Source organism: Pristiophorus japonicus, chromosome 5 (assembly GCF_044704955.1).
Source record: "Pristiophorus japonicus isolate sPriJap1 chromosome 5, sPriJap1.hap1, whole genome shotgun sequence".
NCBI classification, from domain to species: domain Eukaryota; kingdom Metazoa; phylum Chordata; class Chondrichthyes; family Pristiophoridae; genus Pristiophorus; species Pristiophorus japonicus.
In genome coordinates, this window is record NC_091981.1 from 151,044,616 (window position 1) to 151,067,268 (window position 22,653).

Genomic DNA, 22,653 nt, shown 5'->3' on the forward strand with positions numbered 1-22,653 from the left:
CCATGATTCGTTTCCCTGCCTTGTGCATGACAACTTTTTCAGGCGTCATCGCCACCAGCCGGTAAGTGAGGCTGCCAAAGTGAATTTGGTGAGACCAGCGCCAAGGAAGCGTTGCACCTGTACTGATGTCAGAATTTCCATGGTGGTAATTGGCGAGGCAGTAAATCTTTACATCCTTGCATCAGGCGGCACCCACGCCTAATGCCGCTGGTCAGCAGTTCACGCCCCGTTGCCACCTCACTCAGACGGTATCAGCTGCCAGTAGCAACTGAATTTTGACCCGAAACACTTACCTTGATCCCTGGACGCTACCGCCCTGGCAATCCCGATGTACTACCACCTTTCCCAGGCTGTATGGACGCCTGCCGGTAAGGCCACCGTAATCACCTAATTTCCCAGCGGCGGCAGCAAGGGGGCATTGCACGTTGGATGATGTCACCACGTGGATGGCGGCCGAGTGCGCAGCGGTACTTCTTGCTGCTGCCCTCACCGCCCAACTAAATTTCTCAACAGACCAGGAACTCAGTCGCCGCCAACGGTAAGTACTTAACCGTCGGTTAGTCGCCCGTCTCTGCTGGTAATGGACGATTTAAGAAACTGAATTTCTATCCCTTAAGTCTGAAGAAGGTTAGTAGTGGTAGGGTAATGTGAGTTATTTGAGGAATTTTAAGACAAGAGCGAAGATTTTAAATTTAATGCATTAAGGAACAGGAAGCAGTATAGGTCTTGAGGATAGGAGTGATCAGGGATCATGGCTTAATACAGGACAGGTTAAGAGCAACCACAATTTGGACAGGTTGAAGATTATGGAAGATGGATGAAGGTGTGCATTAGAATAATCGAGTCTGGGGGTGGCAAAGGCATAAATAAGGGTTTCAGTGGCATATGTACTAAGATGGGGTGGAAGATCATATTGCAGACTTAGAAATAAGAAACATGACACGTATAACATAGCCATGGGTCAAATGTTATGCTAAGGTTTCATACAGTTTTATTTAGTAGAGGTGTGGTGGGAATAAAGGGAGCAGGAGGTGGGTCGCATTGAAGAGATAAGTTTGGAGAAAACAAGCGAGGGATGGGGAGAAACTACAAAATGACAAGTGTTCGGGGCTGGAGTGGTTGGGAATCTGGGAGAGGTCTGGGACAGAGAAGGAAAGGACGGAGAGGAAGCAACGGAGACAGTTGCTTGCGTGGTCTGAATCTTACAGACAAAATAATATATAACCTCCTCACATCTGATATTGGAGGAAGGGTGGAGGGCAGGAGTTGGTTAGTTGTGAAGAGGAGCCTGGGGTTGTGCTTGCCCTCCACTTTAGATTACTGCCCTGGAAGATTACAACCAATGCACATTTAATTTTTAACATTTGCTTTATAAATGGATTTTTAAAATTTGTTCCTGGGATGTGGGTGTCGCTGGCAATTGTTTATCCCTAATTGCCCTTGAGAAGGTGGTGGTGAACTGCCTTCTTGAACCACTGCAGTCCGTGTGGTAAAGGTACTCCCACAGTGCTACTCGGGAGGGAGTTTCAGGATTTTGATCCAACAACGAAGAAGGAATGGCGCTATATTTCCAAGTCAGAATGGTGCGTGACATGGAGTGGAACTTGGAGGTGATGGAGTTCCCTTGCGCCTGCTGCCCTTGTCCTTATAGGTGTAGAGGTCTCGGGTTTGGGAGGTGCTGTTGAAGATTTGTGGACTACAGATTGTGAATAAGATAATAATCAAATTAGTTACAAGAAATTCAGTTTATTTTCTACGTTTCTATTATTCAAGAGGGAGTTAGCTAAGGCCCTTATGGCTAAAGGGATCAAGGGGTATGGAGAGAAAGCAGGAAAGGGGTACTGAGGGAATGATCAGCCATGAAATTATTGAATGGTGGAGCAGGCTCGAAGGGCTGAATGGCCTACGCCTGCACCTATTTTCTATTATTCTATGAAGTTGGTGCTATTGAAAACTATAGCAAAATTAGGAAAATTAAATTGAAATCTGAGTTTTCGTATCAGGTGCTATAATCTATGTACTTAAACAAATCTATTTTGTAAGCAATTACTGAAGGAGGGTTAGTTTGTTGGAGGTGCTGTCCTTTGGATTAAACATCAAACGAGTAGAGGCCGAAATTGCCCTCAGTGGGAAATTGGGGAGGGCACTTTGATTTATCACCCAGTGGGAGTCAGAGGGAAGGGCTGGAAAATTCAGCTCTTTAACTCTGACACCGCCTTCCAGTGCTTTGGGGTGCTGTTTGAGGTGGTTTAGGGGCGGATCCGGGTCGGGAGCAGGGCGGTGTCCATCACCGCCACGCTGACCATGTAATGACTTCAGCATGACACAGATCTGCCACGTCGTGCTGACGCATTGGAACATCCCTCCCCTTCCCTTAAAGGGGAGGGATGCTGCGAGGCATACATGGAGCCCACCAGGCCATCAGGGAGGGGTTCGGCCAGGCCAACGGCCCGAAATCCAAGAGGAGGTGCCGGGCTGCCTGTTGGCGACCTGGCCAAATCAGCGGCCGCCATTGTCGGGCTGACTCAGGAGTCGGCCCGACAATTAAAACAAAACGGTGGCTACAGCGGTGCGCCCTCCACTTTAAGGGCGGCTGCACTGCCCAGCCACTGGCAGCTTCCCACCGCGCAAAGCTGTCACCAGCAATGACCGGCGGCAGCCGCACTCCCGCGGGACAATTTCCCCTGCAAGGCGGGCAGGAAGTGGTTGGCACGCCAGGCGGGGCAGAAACACAGTGCGTGGCAGAAACCCGTTCCTGCCGCCCCTGGCCTGTGGGCAGTTATGGATGCGTTTGCCCTGCCATCTGCCCCCGGGTGAAAAGGCCTTACAGCCACCCATTACTACTTCTTAGAGGCTGTAACGGGCCTTAAAGAAGGAGGCAATTTCCTCCCATTCTCCATCTACCTGTTTCAGTAAACATTAAATACCACATGGCACTATGCACAGAGGAGTTCTCAGAATGTCCTGCCACTATTTCTGCATCAACCATCCATCAAAACAGAGGAACTGTTCATTCATCTGATTGTTATTTATGGGATTTGAACAACGACTGCGCATAAATTTAGGCTGACACTCCAGTACAGTACTGAGTGAGCGCTGCACTGTCGGAGGTGCCGTCTTTCAGATGAGACGTTAAACCGAAGCCCTGTCTGCTCTCTCAGTTAGATGTAATACATCCCATGGCACTATTTCGAAGCAAAGCAGGGGAGTTATCCCCGATGTCCTAGCAAATATTTATCCCTCAATCAACATAACAAAAACAGATTATCTGGTCATTATTACATTGCAGCTTGTGGGAGTTTGCTGTGCACAAGTTGGCTGCTGCGTTTCTCACATTACAAGAGTGACTGCACTCTAAAAGCACCTTATTGGTTGTAAAGCGCTTTGAGACATCGGGTGGTCCTGTGGCACGCAGTCGGCGCAGAGCCTTTGGGAGAAAGGGTGTTTGTGTCCATTAAAGAGCCGCAATCGGTGACATAAAGTCTACCAGGACCATCGGCAGGTTGGGGCCTTCAAAGGAGCGTACCACTTCAAGGTACAGCGCATGCTGGAGAGCGATGGCTGTGAAGAGGGCGACTGGATTGGATGTCACCATGGTCCAGGTTGCTGATTGGAGCGTGGGCAGGTATAGCAGGAGCAGTGAGGTCGGGGCAAAGGAGCGGTGAGAGATCGTGGAGCGATGTGATCAGGGCCCAGGAGAGGTGTGAGTTCGAGGCAAAGAAGAGGCAAGGGCCTAGGGGCAGCACAGGCCAGCCCACACTGCGAGATGTGTGCACACTCGGTCCATGCAGCAGAGCAGGCCTCCAGTCATCTTGGTTAATCCTTGCCACTGGACCAATACCTAACTCTGTCAAGCCCGTGTGGTGGCTGGTGTGCAACAGCCACCACATGTTAAAAAAATCCACGCGCAGGCATCTTCCATCCTTCCACATGTAGTTCGGGACCTGGAGTATTAGGTCCTTCATTGAAACACCTGTGAACACATCCCTTTTTGACGTGGAAGCACGTCATCCTCGACATGAGGGACTGCCTATGATGATGGGATATAAATGCAAGTCTATCTTTCTTTCATTTTTGTCTTTGTTATAAAACTTACTCCATTTCAAAGTAGTTCAGTGTATGCAAAGTGCTCGGGAATGTTTATGAAAGGCATGAAAAGATGAGACATAAATGCAAGTCTCTCTTTCACTTAACTCTTAGAATACAGATTAAATGGTAGCATTTCTTATTTGGTGCTTAAATGTCACATAAAATTGCAACATTTGGACATTGAGGGGGTGAATTTCCATGGGGTTTTTTTTGCAGTTCTGAAGTTAAGACAGATTATCAGGTGAGCCCCTGTAGACTTTTGACCTGATTTTTAAGCATCAAATGTTTACGCTGTTTTTCTGGGTTTCAAAGGCTTTTTCACCAACATTTTTATGGTGGATTCAAATCTTGTTTCGATTTGGCTTTGCAAATACTGGAGTCTGCACCTCTGAAATTAAATTCAGGCCTGAAATCCATTTGAAATTAAATTCTCAATCGAAATATACACAATAAATGGGAGGATACTGAGAGGTGTGGAGGAACAGAGGGACTTTGGAGTACATGTCCACAGATCCTTAAAGGTAGCAGGACAGGTCGATAACGTAGTTAAAACGGCACATAGAATGCTTTCCTTTATTAGCCAAGGCATAGAATATAAGATCAGTGGAGTTATGCTTGAACTGTATAGAACACTAGTTAGGCCACAGCTACAGTACTGCATACAGTTCTGGTCACCACATTAGAAAAAAATCAAAGAGCAAGTTATTGTTTAAATGGAGAAAGATTGCAAAGTGCCGCAGTACAGTGGGACCTGAGGGTACTTGTGCATGAAATACAAAAGGATAGTACGCAGGTACAGCAAGTGATCAGGAAGGCCAAAGGTATCTTGCCTTTATTGCAAAGGGGATGGAGTATAAAAGCAGGGAAGTCTTGCTACAGCTATACAAGGTATTGGTGAGGCCACACCTGGAATACTGCGTGCAGTTTTGGTTTCCATATTTAGAAAAGGATATACTTGCTTTGGAGGCAGTTCAGAGAAGGTTCACTAGGTTGATTCCGGGGATGAGGGGGTTGACTTATGAGGAAAGGTTGAGTAGGTTGGGCCTCTACTCATTGGAATTCAGAAGAATGAGAGGTGATCTTATCGAAACGTATACCTAGAGGGCATGATCTTAGAATAAGGGGCCGCCCATTTTAAACAGAGATGAGGAGGAATTTCTTCTCTCAGAGGGTTGCAAATCTGTGGAATTCGCTGCCTCAGAGAGCTGTGGAAGCTGGGATATTGAATAAATTTAAGACAGAAATAGACTGTTTCTTAAATGATAAGGGGATAAGGGGTTATGGGGAGCGGGCGGGGAAGTGGAGCTGAGTCCATGATCAGATCAGCCATGATCTTATTGAATGGCGGAGCAGGCTCGAGGGGCCGTATGACCTACTCCTGTTCCTATTTCTTATGTTCTTATGTTCTTATTACAGGAAAAATGTGATTGCACTGGAGAGGGTACAAAGGAGATTTATGAGGATGTTGCCAGGATTGGAAAATTTTAGCCATGAGGAAAGATTGGATAGGCTGGGGTTGTTTTCTTTGGAACAGAGGAGCCTGAGGGGAGATTTAATTCAGGTGTATAACATTTTGAGGGGCCCAGATAGAATGGATAAGAAGGATCTATTTCCCTTAGCAGAGAGGTCAATAACTAGGGAGCATAGATTTAATGTTGTTGGTAGAAGGATTAGAAGGAAGATGAGAAAAAGAACATTTCACTCAGAGGGTGGTGGAGGTCTGGAACTCACTGCCTGAAAGGGTGGTAGAGGCAGAAACCCTCACCACATTTAAAAAGTACTTGGATGTGCACTTAAAGAGCCATAATCTACAGGGCTATGGACCTAGTGCTGAAAGATGGCATTCGGCTGGATAGCTCTTTTTCGACCTGCACGGACACGATTGGCCGAATGCCCTCTTTCCGTGTCATCATTTTTCTAAGATTCTTTGAACATTCTTTTCAAATGTCTTTTAAGTAACTAAAATGACTGTAACTCAAGTAGATTAAATGGATTTAAAGTTACTGTATTTCCCAGTAACTGTTCCTTTTCGCTACACTTTCGAGAGTGCAAATTGTTATTCTAATGTTATTTAAGGATTAAGCTAATAAACTGAGAATATAACAGAATTATTTATCTGTTATGAAGTTAATTGGTTTAAATAGGACTAACTGTCACTTGTTAATTGAGATTCTGGCAGCAGGTTACAGCCATGATTTAGAAAGCAAATTTACAAAGTAGAATTAATTTAAAAAGCTTGACACGGTGTTGCCTGTCGCATCTTGGAACATTTTTTTAGATAGTCGAATTGACTGTCACCATATATGCTCTTAAACAAACGTTCTTGCAAAAAAGCAGGCCTATTACTATATTAATCATCATAAGTGTTATATATGTAAACCGGTAAATAACTTGTGTAGCCACCAGAGGGCTCATCCCCTGGAGACCCAAGGGATCCCACAATCCCTTAGGAGCACAGGTACTTAAGGAGGCCTCACAGGCTGGAGATGCACTCTGGAGACCTGCAATAAAAGACTAAGATCACACTTTACTTTGAGCTCACCGTATCTAGTCAGCCTCTTTATTCAGACATAACAACTGGCGACGAGATACAGATGACGAACCCAACGATGCAGAGAACAGTGGGCATCCTGGAGAAATATTCAGAGGGAGATGATTGGGAAACCTTCGTGGAGCGACTTGACCAATACTTCGTGGCCAACGAGCTGGAAGGAGAAGCGAACGCTGCCAAACAAAGGGGGATTCCCCTCACCATCTGCGGGGCACCAACGTATGGCCTCATGAAAAATCTGATTGCTCCAGCGAAACCCACAGAGAAATCATATGATGATTTGTGCACACTGGTCCGGGAGAACCTGAACCCGAAGGAAAGCGTTCTGATGGCGAGGTACCGGTTCTACACCGACAAAAGGTCTGAAGGCCAGGAAGTGGCGAACTATGTCGCCGAGCTGAAATGTCTTGCAGGACATTGCGAATTTGAAGGACATTTGGAGCACATGCTCAGGGACTTCTTCGTACTTGGCATTGACCATGAAGTGATACTTTGCAAACTTTTGACTGTAGAGACCCCAACCTTGAGTAAAGCCATAGCGATAGCCCAGGCGTTCATTGCCACCAGTGACAATATTAAGCAAATCCCTCAGCACACGAGTGCTGCTACAAGTATTGTAAACAAAGTGATGTTGTCTCAGATGTCTCAGAGTTCTCATCAAGGGTGATGATTGCAAGGCCATTAACACCTTGTTGGCGCTGCGGGGGTGATCATTGTTTCCATTCATGTCGCTTCAAAGGGTACGTTTGTAAGGGCTGTGGAACAATGCAACGTATGTGCAGGTGAGCTGCAAATCCTGCTAATCCTGCAAACCACCATGTTGCAGAGGAGGACAGATCCACTGCGGATCACGATGAACCAGAGCCTCAGACCGAGGGGGCAGAGTGAAATGGGGTGCACACATTTACCAAAAAGTGTCCCCCAATAATGCTGAAGGTTGAATTAAATGGACTCCCGGTGTCAATGGAGCTGGACACGGGCATGAGCCACTCCATTATGAGCGAAAAGACTTTCGATAAATTGTGGTGCAGCAAGGCCTCAAGGTCAGTCCTGACTCCCATTCGCACTAAACTGAGAACTTACACAAAGGAACTGATTCCCGTAATCAGCAGTGTTACTGCAAAGGTCTCCTACGATGGAGCGGTACACAAGCTACCACTTTGGGTGATACCGGGCGATGGTCCCACGCTGCTCGGCAGGAGCTGGCTGGGAAAGATACGCGGGAACTGGGACGACGTCCGAGCGCTCTCATCCGTTGATGACTCTTCGTGTGCCCAGGTCTTAAACAAGTTCCCCCTGCTCTTCGAACCAGGCACGGGAAGTTCCAAGGAGCAAAAGGGCAGATCCACCTAATTCCAGGGGCGCGACCCATCCATCACAAGGCGAGAGCAGTACCGTACATGATGAGAGAGAGGGTGGAGATTGAGCTGGACTTGCTACAACGAGAGGGCATCATTTCGCCGATCGAATTCAATGAGTGGGCCAGTCCGATTGTTCCAGTCCTAAAGCGAGATGGCACTGTCAGAATCTGTGGTGATTACAAAGTAACTATCAATCGTTTCTCCCTGCAGGATCAATACCCACTACCAAAGGCAGATGACCTTTTTGCGATGCTGGCGGGAGGAAAGACATTCAAGAAGCTGGACTTGACCTCGGCCTACATGACGCAGGAGCTGGAGGAATCATCGCAGGGCCTCACTTGCATCAACACACACAAAGGTCTCTTCATTTACAACAGATGCCCGTTTGGGATTCGTTCAGCAACGGCGATATTCCAGAGAAACATAGAAAGCTTACTGAAGTCAGTCCCGCGCACAGTGGTCTTCCAGGACGACATCTTGATTACAGGTCAGGACACAGTCGAGCACCTGCAGGACCTAGAGGAGGTTCTTGGTCGACTCAACCGCGTGGGGCTCAGGTTAAAATACTCGAAGTGCATTTTCCTGGCACCTGAAGTGGAGTTCCTGGGGAGAAGATTTGCGGCGGACGGCATCAGGCCCACCGATTCGAAGACGGAGGCAATCGAAAATGCACCAAAGTCACAGAACGTGATGGAACTGTGGTCGTTCCTAGGACTCCTGAATTACTTTGGTAACTTCTTACAGGGTCTCAGCACACTGTTAGAACCAATGCACGCCTTACTGCGTAAAGGAGACGAATGGGTATGGGGCAAAAGCCAAGAAAATGCCTTTGCAAAAATGAGAAAATTGTTATGCTGAAACAAATTGCTTCTGTTGTATGATCCATGTAAGCCTTTGGTACTAGCATGTGATGCGTCATCGTACGGGGTCGGGTGTGTATTGTAATAAGCTAATGAATCTGGGAAATTGCAACCGGTTGCTTATGCATCCAGAAGTCTGTCTAAGGCTGAAAGAGCCGACAGTATGATTGAAAAAGAAGCATTAGCATGTGTTTATGGGCTAAAGAAAATGCATCAATATCTGTTTGGGTTCAAATTTGAATTGGAAACTGACCATAAGCCACTGATACCCTTTTTTCTGAAAGTCAGGGGATAAATACGAATGGGCCGCCCCGCATCCAGAGATGGGCACATTGTCCGCATAAAACTATGCCATCCGCCACAGGCCAGGCAGAGAAAACTGTGCTGATGCTCTCAGTAGGCTGCCATTGCCCACCATGGGGGTGGAAATGACACAGCCCGCAGATTTAGTCATGGTAATGGAAGCATTCGAGAGTGAGCAATCACCCGTCACAGCCCGACAGATTAGAACCTGGACGAGCCAGGACCCCTTACTGTGCATAGTAAAAAGTTGTGTACTTCACGGTAGCTGGCCAGTATCCCATTGGAAATGCAGCAAGAGATAAAGCCGTACCAGCGGCGCAACGATGAAATGTCTTTACAGGCAGACTGTCTTCTGTGGGGCAATCGCATAGTGGTCCCCAAGAAGGACAGGGACACTTTCATCAGTGATCTCTACAGTACTCACCCAGACATTGTAATGATGAAAGTGATAGCCAGATCCCACGTGTGGTGGCCCGGTAGTGATGCGGACTTAGAGTCCTGCGTGCACAAATGTAACACATGCTCGCACTTAAGCAATGCACCCAGGGAGGCGCCACTAAGTTTATGGTCTTGGCCCTCCAACCCATGGTCCAGGGTCCATGTCGACTATGCAGGCCCGTTTTTGGGTAAAATGTTCCTAGTGTTTGTAGACGTGTATTCCAAATGGATTGAATGTGAGATAATGTCGGCAAGCATGATCGCTGCCACCACTGAAAGCCTGCAGGCCATGTTTGCCACGCACGGCCTGCCTGATGTCCTTGTGAGCGACAACAGGCCATGTTTCACCAGTGCCAAGTTCAAAGTGTTCATGATCCGTAATGGGATCAAACATGTTGCAACTGCCCCGTTCAAACCAGCATCCAATGGCCAGGCAGAGAGAGCAGTGCAAACCATCAAACAGAGCTTGAAGAGGGTAATTGAAGGCTCACTGCAGACTCGCCTATCCCGACTCCTGCTTAGCTACCGCACGAGACCCCACTTGCTCACTGGGATTCCACCCGCTGAACTGCTCATGAAAAGGATACTTAAGACAAGGCTCTCGTTAGTTCACCCTGATCTACATGAACAGGTAGAGAGCAGGCGACTTCAACAAAGTACATATCATGATAGCACAAATGTGTCACATGAAATTGAAATCAATGATCCTGTATTTTTGTTGAACTATGGACAAGGTCCCAAGTGGCTTCCTGGCATTGTTAAGGCCAAAGAGGGGAGTAGGGTGTTTCGGGTCAAACTTTCAAATGGACTCATCCACCGGATACACTTGGACCAAATCAAACTCAGATTCACGTCTATCCAGAGCAACCTAAATTGGTTTCTACCTTCTTTGACCCCCCCAATATACACACCAGTGGCAACTGACACCGTGGTTGATCACGAAGCACAACCCATCACCCGCAGCAGCCCAGCAGGACTCATCACACCAGGCAGCCCAGCAAGGCCAGATGCACAGCAGCCCAGCGAGGGCCCAACAAACGATTCACCAAAACCAGCATTTGCACCGAGACAATCAACCAGGGAAAGAAAGGCCCTGATCGACACACCTTGTAAGTAGTTACACTATTGACTTTGAGGAGGAGTGTTGTTATATATGTAAACCTGTATATACCTTGTGTAGCCACCAGAGAGCTCATCCCCTGGAGTCCCAAGGGATCCCACAATCCCTTGGGAGCACAGGTAATTAAGGAGGTCTCACAGGCTGGAGAGGCACTGGAGACCTGCAATAAAAGACTAAGGTCACAATTTACTTTGAGCTCAAAGTATCTAGTCAGACTCTTTATTCATACATAACAATAAGAATCTAGGATTACAGGAGATTAGGCCCCTCGAGCCTGTTCCACCATTCAGTGGGATGATGGCTGATCTGTACCTCAACTCCATTTACCTGCTTTTGTTCCAAAATCCTTGGCAGTCTTACCTAACAAAAATCTATTGATCTCAGTCTTCAAAATTTCAATTGGCCCAGCATTCACTACCTTTTGGGGAAGAAAGCTCCCATAGATTACAATGCCTGCTTATTTTGTCATTATATTGGAATTGATAAGCTGCCCTTTAAAATTGATGTGCTCATTATGAAACTGAAATTTCTCAGTATGTTAAATGGAAATTTGTTACTTTTTCGCCTTTGTTTAATGACCAGGAATACAAAAGTTTACTATGTTAAGTTTCAGTAAAACTGAGTACATAACTGAATGGCCAATCATCACACACTGACAACAATGCTGAAGATTCCTTTAAAAAGCTGCTAATTATGCTCATAATCAGTTTACACCTGCTACGCTGATTAATGCTGCTGTGTATTCTGCACACATCTAATGCTTTTTGTTCTGTTTGTATTTCCATACTGCTACTCGAGCCAATGTATCCAAGAGGCTCTGCATTAATTCATTTGTATATATTAGAAAATTGTAGCCTTTGTTGAAGTAATGATTTTTGGGAGTGCAGATAACTCGCCTTTGTTTGGCTTAGCCAGCCGTATGGCAAGCTACAAGATCCATATATACTGATGGATGGAATATGCAAGTCATTTTTGAAAATTGTTTTCGATTTCATTCTCACATGCTTCCGAAATTAAATTCAGGTTTGAAATACAATTAAAATTAAATTCTCAATCTGAAATAAATATTTTTTTTTCAAATGTGTTTTATGTACCGAAAATGTCAGTAACACAAGGCTTTGTTTTATAATTTAGGTTCTAAAGTTGTTATATTTCCCAGTAATTGTTTCCTTTTGCTATTGTTTCTGGAATGGCACTTGTTATTCTAATCTTACATGGTCACTAATGCCAAATCTAATTGAGAAGCCATATTGTGCATATTGTGCAATATTGCATATATAATGATGATATTTGTGAGTTTGCTTTCAGTTTGCATTATAAGAGAGAAAGAGAGAAATACATTAATTGCATTTATAATAATGCTTTTCATGAACTCAGGATGTCCCAAAGCACTTTAGAGCCAATGAAGTACTTTTGAAATGTAATCGCTGTTGTAATGTAGAAAACACGACAGCCAATTTGCACACAGCAAGGTTCCACAAACAGCAATGAGCTAAATGATCAGATATTTTGTTTTAGTGATGTTGGTTGAAGGATAAAAATTCTGGGGTGTTTAGAGTTATGGAGAGGTGGGACAAATGAGATAGAAACAGACTGTTTTCAATAATTGAGAAGTCTGGAATGAGATGTAGATATAAGGTTAAATGTAGTTAACATAGAAAATAGGTGCAGGAGTGGGCCATTCGGCCCTTCGAGCCTGCACCACCATTCAATAAGATCATGGCTTACCATTCACCTCAGTACCCCTTTCCTGCTTTCTCTCCATACGCCTTGATCCCCTTAGCCGTAAGAGCCATATATAACTCCCTCTTGAATATATCCAATGAACTGGCATCAACACCTCTCTGCAGCAGGGAATTCCACAGGTTAACAACTCTATGATTGAAGAAGTTTCTCCTCATCTCAGTCCTAAATGGCCTACCCCTTATCCGAAGACTGTGTCCCCTGGTTCTGGACTTCCCCAACGTCAGGAACATTCTACCCGCATCTAACCTGTCCCGTCCCGTCAGAATCTTATATGATTCTATGAGATTCCCTCTCATCCTTCTCAACTCCAATGTATAAAGGACCAGTTGATCCAGTCTCTCCTCATATGTCAGTCCAGTCATCCCGGGAATCAGTCTGGTCAACCTTTACTGCACTCCCTCAATAGCAAGAACATCCTTCCTCAGATTAGGAGACCAAAACTGAACACAATATTCCAGGTGAGGCCTCACCAAGGCCCTGTACAACTGCAGTAAGACCTCGCTGCCCCTATATTCAAATCCCCTAGCTTTGAAGGCTAACATACCATTTGCCTTCTTCATTGCCTGCTGTATCTGCATGCCAACTTTCAATGACTGATGAACCATGATACCCAGGTCTCGTTGCACCTCCTCTTTTCCTAATCTGCCGCCATTCAGATAATATTCTGTCTTTGTGTTTTTGCCACCAAAGTGGATAACCTCACATTTATCCACATTATACTGCATCTGCCATGCATTTGCCCACTCACCTAACCTGTCCAATTCACCCTGCAGCCTCTTAATGTCCTCCTCACAGGTCACACCACCACCCAGTTTTGTGTCATCTGCAAACTTGGAGATATTATCAATTCCTTCATCGAAATCATTGATGTCTATTGTAAAGGGCTGGGGTCCCAGCACTGAGCCCTGCAGCACTCCACTAGTCACTGCCTGCCATTCTGAAAAGAACCCGTTTATCCCGACTCTCTGCTTCCTGTCTGCCAACCAGTTCTCTATCCACGTCAGAATATTACCCTCAATACCATGTACTTTGATTTTGCACACCAATCTCTTGTGTGGGACCTTGTCAAAAGCCTTTTGAAAGTCCAAATACACCATATCCACTGGTTCTCCCTTGTCCACTCTACTAGTTACATCCTCAAAAAATTCCAGAAGATTTGTCAAGCATGATTTCCCCTTCATAAATCCATGCTGACTTGGCCCGATCCGGTCACTGCTTTCCAAATGCGCTGCTATTTCATCCTTAATAATTGATTCCAACATTTTCCCCACTACTGATGTCAGGCTAACCGGTCTATAATTACCCGCTTTTTCTCTCGCTCCCTTTTTAAAAAGTGGTGTTACATTAGCTACCCTCTAGTCCATAGGAACTGATCCAGAGTTGATAGACTGTTGGAAAATGATCACCAATGCATCTACTATTTCTAGGGCCACTTCCTTAATGCTCTGGGATGCAGACTATCAGGCCCTGGGGATTTATCGGTCTTCAATCCTATCAATTTCCCTAACATAATTTCCCACCTAATAAGGATATCCTTCAGTTCCTCCTTCTCACTAGATCCTCGGTCCCCTACTATTTCCTGAAGGTTATTTGTGTCTTCCTTCATGAAGACAGAACCAAAGTATTTGTTCGATTGGTCTGCCATTTCTTTGTTCCCCATTATAAATTCACCTGAATCCGACTGCAAGGGACCTACGTTTGTCTTCGCTAATCTTTTTCTCTTCACATATTTATAGAAGCTTTAATAACGGTGAGTGCTGTTCGCCTCACTATTATTTCTACCACAAAATCCAGGCCATTGTCTTAAGTGAGGGAGACCTCTGTCAATATCTTTTGTAAAACAGGTCTTGATGCTACCCTACCAATCTTGCTGATATTGTTCCTTGCGATCACTGGTTGCAGGGATAGATCAAAAGTTGTGGGCAAGGCTACCATAAGCAGCAGGATGGTGGCTGAGGCTTCTTAAGTTCAACTTTAACCACTTACCAGAATCAGTGCTTTTATCATGAGTCTTGGTTACCTTTTCTGTAAGGGATGAGTTGTAAAAGTTGCAAATAGATGGTCAGAATTATGCTGAAGGTAGTGAACTTACCAGTATTAGGAGGGTCTGTATAATTGCCTATGTATGAAACACTTGCTTATATAGGTATAGCACACTTATACTCATTAAACTATAGCTTAACCTTAGTAACACTTAAACAGCCGAAGTCAGCAGTTTTGTTTAGAAGTCCCTGAGGAAGAGATAAAGAAGCCAGTACGCCACACTAGGCATCAGATAGACTGGGGTAGAGGGCAAAATGGAACAAAACAACGATGAGAGATGGACAGTTGCATGTACCACTCAGAGCCCATCTGATAAGAGTCGACAAATCAATGTAACTTCGCTGGTAGCAATAGAGCTATCGATGATTTTGCAGGGGGATAGCTCCTCTCCAAAACCTGTATAAATTATACTTGAAACCGCTTGCATTTCGGAGGTTCCATGACTGAACCTTCCCGTGCATTGCTCGTAATAAAACCGGTAAACCTCAGGTTTTGGTTGTTTACTTCCATGGTCGTTATACAGTGGGCAACTGGGCGAGAAATCGATTAACTATATCAGTTATTCCACCTTGAGGGAGAGAAATCCCCTTTTACCCCAACAGATAGGCAGGTGTCGATTAACTATATCAGTTAGTCTACCTTGAAGGAGAGAAGCCTCCTTTTTACCCCAACATTTGGCGTTACGAACAGGCTATAGACCCTCCAAACCCAGTATGTGGCAGCAACTGTGGTGAGAAAAAAATCTTTTTACCACCTACAAGTTAGAGCTGTAGCATTAAGGGGGAAGGTGGTAATCTGTATGAAGAACGAAGAGGGGGTAATCTGCATAACTGAGTTATAACGAACCACGGAAGGACGAAACTCAAGGTGAAATAAGGTGTATGTCCCAAAGCGTGGCACAGTAATAACACGGAGAGGACGGTATCGATCCTGCGCAGCGCAAACAAGAAGGAATACAACCTAAAAAGGGGGAGAGGACCCCAGCGATCATTCGAGGAAAAATGGCCAGTGAAGTAAAATGGGAATTGGGGCCAGGAAAGATCCCTAATATATATGCTATCTGAGAAAAGAAAAGAAAAGAAAAATTGAACATCTAATTGGGTAAAAAGTGTTTGTGATGGTCTTATGTAGTTTAAGTTGACAAATTCACGGAGACACAAGCCCTCTGTGTAAAATGCGACCTTGAAAGCTGAAGCTGCTAGAAAGAGAAACAAAGATGTTTAGGAAAATGGACTGGAGGAAGACCATCAAAATACAAAACCTAATTTGAAGAAAGGAGATTTAAATTGGCTGTGAAAAAGGTATTGGTTTAAATATAAAAAACTTACGAGTTAAACCCGACACAGCTTTGTGCCGAGAATGAGAAACAAAGATGTTTAACTATGAACTGGAGGAAAATCATCAAAAAATGATCACGTTCGGATTCAAAAGGGGGAAAAGATCTAAGTTATGCGAACTTAGCACAGAAAGAAAAAACTGGGAAATAGAAAATTCTTTAAAACGATGGAACCGGCACGGAAGTTTAGATTTTGTGTGGAGAGAAATAAAATACAAGATTTGCTCAATGAACGGGACCATAAAAATGAAATGCTGAAATGTTTTAGCTTGTGTGAAAATTGGATTTCAATAAACAAAATAGCTATTAAAAATGTGTGGTCTCGTTTTAAATCAATTAAAAAAATCTTTGGCAAGTATTTGAATTGGAAGTTTAGAAAAATTGGAGTTTAATCTAAAATGCTGTCTTTCCTGATGAGAAGGTTTTATTATGACAACTTTACTAATGATTTCTGCTGTTTTAACGGATTCCTAATTTCTAAGCAAGTCATTGGGTCTGAAATCGTGGCCCCACGGGCACTTACGAGGTGCACATGCGCCTAAACCCAGAACTTGTGATCTCTCAAGAAATCGCTTGACAGATCCACTGCATCCAAAACTAAAGGGCCTCCGCAGGCAGAGAGTTGGGCTATTTGCCCAACTCCTGCCCAGCGAATGTCCTTCAAATTCTTACGACTGAATAAAAACAGGCCTGCTTTTATTAGCGAAAGACTTTTAAAATACAGAAAAATAAATTTGGAAAATAATTTTAACTTTTAAAATCATATTAAATAATGTAAGTTTATTTTTATACCCTTTAAAATATGTAAATTTATTTTTCAAAAAATAAAATTTTTGTTTCAAATAATTAATAAAATTCCATTTTTATTAATTTGAAATATGTGATGATTCTTTTTTATAGTTATTTTCAGTGTTTCTGGGTTTTGGGGGGTATTCCCATTCATGTATCACATAAGCATGAATGGGGATTCCCCCAACTCTGATAGGTTGGGCTGGCCCACATGATCGCAGTTATGCGTACCGAACCCTTACGCTCCTGGCATACGTGTGCGTCTACAAAGCCTTTGGGCCTCCCGGATCACCAGGTAGACTCGTAGAAATTTTTCAGGTCGGAGGTATCCGCCCGCAGGAAGCCTTCGAAAGCAATTTCTGGGCCATTAATAATTGAAAAAAAAATTGACAGACACAGGCGCCCTCGAATTTGCTGAATGCACAAGCCCAATGTTGGCTCATTTTCATACTTTGATAACAGTCTGTTAAATAGAATGGAAACTATTCCTGAGACCTTTCATCTTTTGTCCAAGGGAGACAAATCTAGCATCTCATTTCACTGTTGCTAATTAAGCAAATTAAAATAGATAACATTTTGCAACCAAGCCCAGGTAATTATTATGCTCCTGGCAGTGTATTAGCCCAGCTGTCACTAACTAAACAATTCTGCTTTTCCAAAAGTGTATTTGTTTGCTTTGTGCTGGCATGGTGGACCTGATCCCTCTAATTGGTGGCATTCATGGGTCACTTTGCTTAATAAAGGTCATCTAAATCTTCAGAGGCTTTTTTCTAACAAAAGAGCTTCCTTAAGTTCATTTGAATTAAAGTAAAATGTTAGATCTCCATAAATCTACATCAAGTATTCAAGAGCTCTGAAACATAAGGTTACGATTTTTTATTATTTTTGGAAGGACTGATTAAAGAGTCTCTATCAGTTTCAAAGATTTATTATATGCGCTCAGCAAATAGATCAAAGTCCACTAATCATCAGATGTGCCTCACCTCCACTTGGAACGCTGTAATTTAACTTATGGCATGGAGACCCTCTTCAGTGTGATGATTTATACCGATGTCATTGAAGACTAGGGTGAAATTCGGAAGGGCGGTATCTGCTTCGAGGCGGGACTTCCTGTGCCAGATGCAGAAGTCCCACCCCAGCAGCTGAATTTCGCTTACCGCCCCCGAGAGTAAATGGAGTGCAATGTCACGCTCTCCACTTCCTCTCGGGGCAGGACTGGGGTACGAACAGCTGCGGACTCTGCATCAGGGAGAAGGGACCACCACTTCATTACTGGGGAGCAGGGTGCCATGGCAACAGCCCGGCACAGAAGCGGAGTGCCAGGCTGCAACATCACAGCAAGGATTTCAAGAGGACAAGGACGCAACCGATAAGTCGTCCATTTTTAAAAATGTCAGCGCTGCACCTCCCCTTTAATTTTCAACCCATAAGTGGACTGAAGCCCAGTTAGCGACCTGAGAGACTGGCGCAGACATCGCCCATGGCAACCTGATTGGGCGGCACTGATTTTTCGCTCCGGGGCAAAAACGGTTCACTGCACACAGTGATGACATCATCTTCATCTGCGTAACGGCCTGGGGCACTACCGGCAGCAATGGGGCGCTACTGGAAAATGCCTCCGCTAACTCCCGCAGAATTTTGCGGCAGTCGGTAGCAGTGCCGCGCCCCAGGCGAGAAGCCGTTTGCGCAAACGACGCAAATTTCTCGGCCACATTATAAGTCTGTGCATGTTAACCCATCCCCCTAGCCTCACTGACACTGGGGAAGCTCTTTATCCAGAAACTTAAAGTTCTAATTGTTATGTTTGCATGCGTGTATTGTTATATGATGTCTGGAGCACTGAATGTACCTTTACACTGTACACACCTTACCTGTACACCAGAGGGTGCTGCTGCTGGAGACCTAAGGGTTACCTGCACAGTATAAAAGGGAGCTCACAGCTTGGTGTCCTCACTCGAGGAGCTGCAAATAAAGGACTACAGTCTACACGGTTTGAGTACCATACTCCTGCCTTGTGGAGTGATTACCAAGGTGCCTACATACACAATAACTGGCGACGAGGTCACGAACTATACGCATAGCAAGTCGAATCTCAGCAACTTTCAACAATTCACCGATGGGGAAGATTGGGACGCTTTTGTAGAAAGATTGGAACATTTCTTCACAGCCAACGACCTGGATGGGGACACACCAGCTACACAACCGAACAAGCGCAGGGCCATCCTGCTGAGCAGTTGTGGGCCCACCATCCATTGTCTCGTCAGGGACTTGCTAGCCCCGGAGAAGACAACCACCAAGAGCTATGAGGAACTTGTAACACTAATACAGGAGCAACTACAACCACAAAAAGCATCCTCACAGCCAGGCACAGGTTCTACACTTACCGGCGACAGAAAGGCCAAGAAATTGCTAAATATGCTGCACATTTAAGAAGGCTGGCTGCATCATGTGATTTTAGTGACCACCTTAACAAAGCACTAAGGGACATATTTGTCATTGGAATCGGCCACGAGGGCCTCCTCCACAAATTGCTCTCTGCGGACATCACAGTCACCCTGCAGAAAGCAATTCAAGTGAGCCAGGCCTACATGGTTCCGGCCGGCGACTCCAGGCGAATACTGACCCAGGACTCTAAACTGACAAATGCAGTGCACCGCATGGCTACTTATAAAGGCAGAAATGTTGCCCCGAGTCCCGCAATCCTGAGTCTGCCACATGGGGAAAACCGGATGGCGCTGTGGAGGAAACCACAGGGCCTGCCAGTGCCACTACAAAGACTATACGGCTACAAAGAGAAAGGACACCTTCAGAGAATGTGCAGAAAAAGCTTGACTCACCGCATCACCGAAGAGTTGGCTGATCACCGGGGCTCTGACACAGATGAAGATGAAACTGCTCAAGTCCTAGAAGAAGAGTATGGAATTTATACCTGCTCCACCGAAAGTTCTCCATGGAAGAATGAAGTAGACATCGACGGAGTCCAGTTTCAATGCAGATCGATATAGGGGCGAGCCAGTCTTTGATGAGCCAAACGACCTTTGAAAACATTTGGATAAATTCCACCACTCGACCAAAGCTGTCTCCTGTCCAAGTGAAGCTGCTCACCTACACCAAAGGTAAAATCCCGGTCGCTGGCAGCGTGGAAGTCCAGGTCTCCCACAGCGGCGTGATGAACAAACTCCCCCCGTGGATCATTGCCAGCGATGGTCCCACGCTGCTGGGAAGAAATTGGATGAACCCGGTCCAAGTCAGTTGAAGTGGCAACGGCCTCCGGGCTCCAGCAATCGACATCCCACACAGCCCCGAACATGGATCCATCGCTGTATCTAGAGATTCCACCGTCGAGCTCGACTGCGCAGCGACGACTCCACAACACCGTGGCGAGATCTCCAGGATTGAAAGTCCAAACTTCACCTTCCGGGCCGGGGCAGGACTTCAAGAGATGACTATCCTCGAGAAAAGTGGTTTCCCGATGTCAATGGCCAAACCTGAGGAAGAAAAGACCACCACAGCCTACCTGGAGGAGAGCCAGAAGATGGCAGCCGCACTGTGAGGAGAAGAACCTTCGATCAAAATGGCCGTGACCAGACCAAGAGGGGCAGCGTTGGAGGAGCGACACGTGGCACCAAGCAGTGAATCGGATTGGAAGGCTCCCTTAAAGGAGACCTGAAACCAAAAAAATTTAAAGGGACAGTTTCAACTGAAAGAAGACAAGGACTTTAAAGTCGGTGGAGGAGAATTTCCTGGAGTGTATTAGGGACGGTTTTCTAGACCAATATGTCGAGGAACCAACTAGAGAGCTGGCCATCCTAGACTGGGTGATGTGTAATGAGAAGGGACTAATTAGCAATCTTGTTGTGCGAGGCCCCTTGGGGAAGAGTGACCATAATATGGTAGAATTCTTTATTAAGATGGAGATTGACACAGTTAATTCAGACACTAGGGTCCTGAACTTAAGGAAAGGTAACTTTGACGGTATGAGGCGTGAATTGGCTAGAATAGACTGGCAAAGGATACTTAAAGGGTTGACGGTGGATAAGCAATGGCAAACATTTAAAGATCACATGGATGAACTTTAGCAATTGTACATCCCTGTCTGGAATAAAAATAAAACAGGGAAGGTGGCTCAACCGTGGCTAACAAGGGAAATTAAGAATACTGTTAAAACCAAGGAAGAGGCATATAAATTGACTAGAAAAAGCAACAAACCTGAAGATTGGGAGAAACTTATAATTCAACAGAGGAGGACTAAGGTTTTAATTAAGAGGGGTAAAATAGAGTATGAGAGGAAGCTTGCAGGGAACATAAAAACTGACTGCAAAAGCTTCTATAAATATGTGAATAGAAAAAGATCATTGAAGACAAACGTAGGTCCCTTGCAGTCGGAATCAGGTGAATTTATAATGGGGAACAAAAAAATGGCAGACCAATTGAACAAATACTTCGGTTCTGTCTTCACGAAGGAAGACACAAATAACCTTCCGAGTGTACGAGGGGACAGTGAGTCTAGTGAGAAGGAGGAACTGAAGGATATCCTTATTAGGCGGGAAATTGTGTTAGGGAAATTGATGGGATTGAAGACCGATAAATCCCCTGGGCCTGATAGTCTGCATCCCAGAGTACTTAAGGAAGTGACCCAAGAAATAGTGGATGCATTGGTGATCATTTTCCAACAATCTATCGACTCTGGATCAGTTCCTATGGACTGGAGGGTAGCTAATGTAACACCACTTTTTAAAAAGGGAGGGAGAGAGCAAACAGGTAATTATAGACTGGTTAGCCTGACATCAGTCGTGGGGATAATGTTGGAATCAATCATTAAGGATGAAATAGCAGCGCATTTGGAAAGCAGTGACAGGATCAGTCCAAGTCAGCATGGATTTATGAAAGGGAAATCATGCTTGACGAATCTTCTGGAATTTTTTGAGGATGTAACTAGCAGAGTGGACAAGGGAGAACCAGTGGATGTGGTGTATTTAGATTTTCAAAAGGCTTTTGACAAGGTCCCGCACAAGAGATTGGTGTACAAAATCAAAGCGCATGTTATTGGGGGTAATGTACTGATGTGCATAAAGAACTGGTTGGCAGACAGGAAGCAGAGAGTTGGGATAAACGGTCCTTTTCAGAATGGCAGGCAGTGACTCGTGGAATGCCGCAGGGCTCAGTGCTGGGACCTCAGCACTTTACAATATACATTAACGATTTAGATGAAGGAATTGAGTGTAATATCTCCAAGTTTGCAGATGACACTAAACTGGGTGGCCATGTGAGCTGTGAGGAGGACACTAAAAGGCTGCAGGGTGACTTGGACAGGTTAAGTGAGTGGGCAAATACATGGCAGATGCAGTATAATGTGGATAAATATGAGGATATCCATTTTGGGGGCAAAAACACAAAGGTAGAATATTATCTGAATGGCAGCAGATTAGGAAAAGGGGAGGTGCAACGAGACCTGGGTGTCTTGGTTCATCAGTCATTGAAAGTTGGCATGCAGGTACAGCAGGCGGTGAAGAAGGCAAATGGTATGTTGGCCTTCATACCTAGGCGATTTGAGTATAGGAGCAGGGAGGTCTTACTGCAGTTGTACATGGCCTTGGTGAGGCCTCACCTGGAATATTGTGTTCAGTTTTGGTCTCCTAATCTGAGGAAGGATGTTCTTGCTATTGAGGGAGTGCAGTAAAGGTTCACCAGACTGATTCCAGGGATGGCTGGACTGTCATATGAGGAGAGACTGGATCAACTTGGCCTTTATTCACTGAAGTTTAGAAGGATGAGAGGGGATCTCATAGAAATGTATAAGATTCTGACAGGACAGGACAGGTTAGATGCGGGAAGAATGTTCCCAATGTTGGGGAAGTCCAGAACCAGGGGACATAGTCTTAGGATAAGAGGTAGGCCATTTAGGATGGAGATGAGGAGAAACTTCTTCACTCAGAGAGTTGCTAACCTGTGGAATTCCCTGCCGCAAAGAGTTTGTTAGATCTCTTAATTTTCAATGAAATGTGAACTCCGATTGT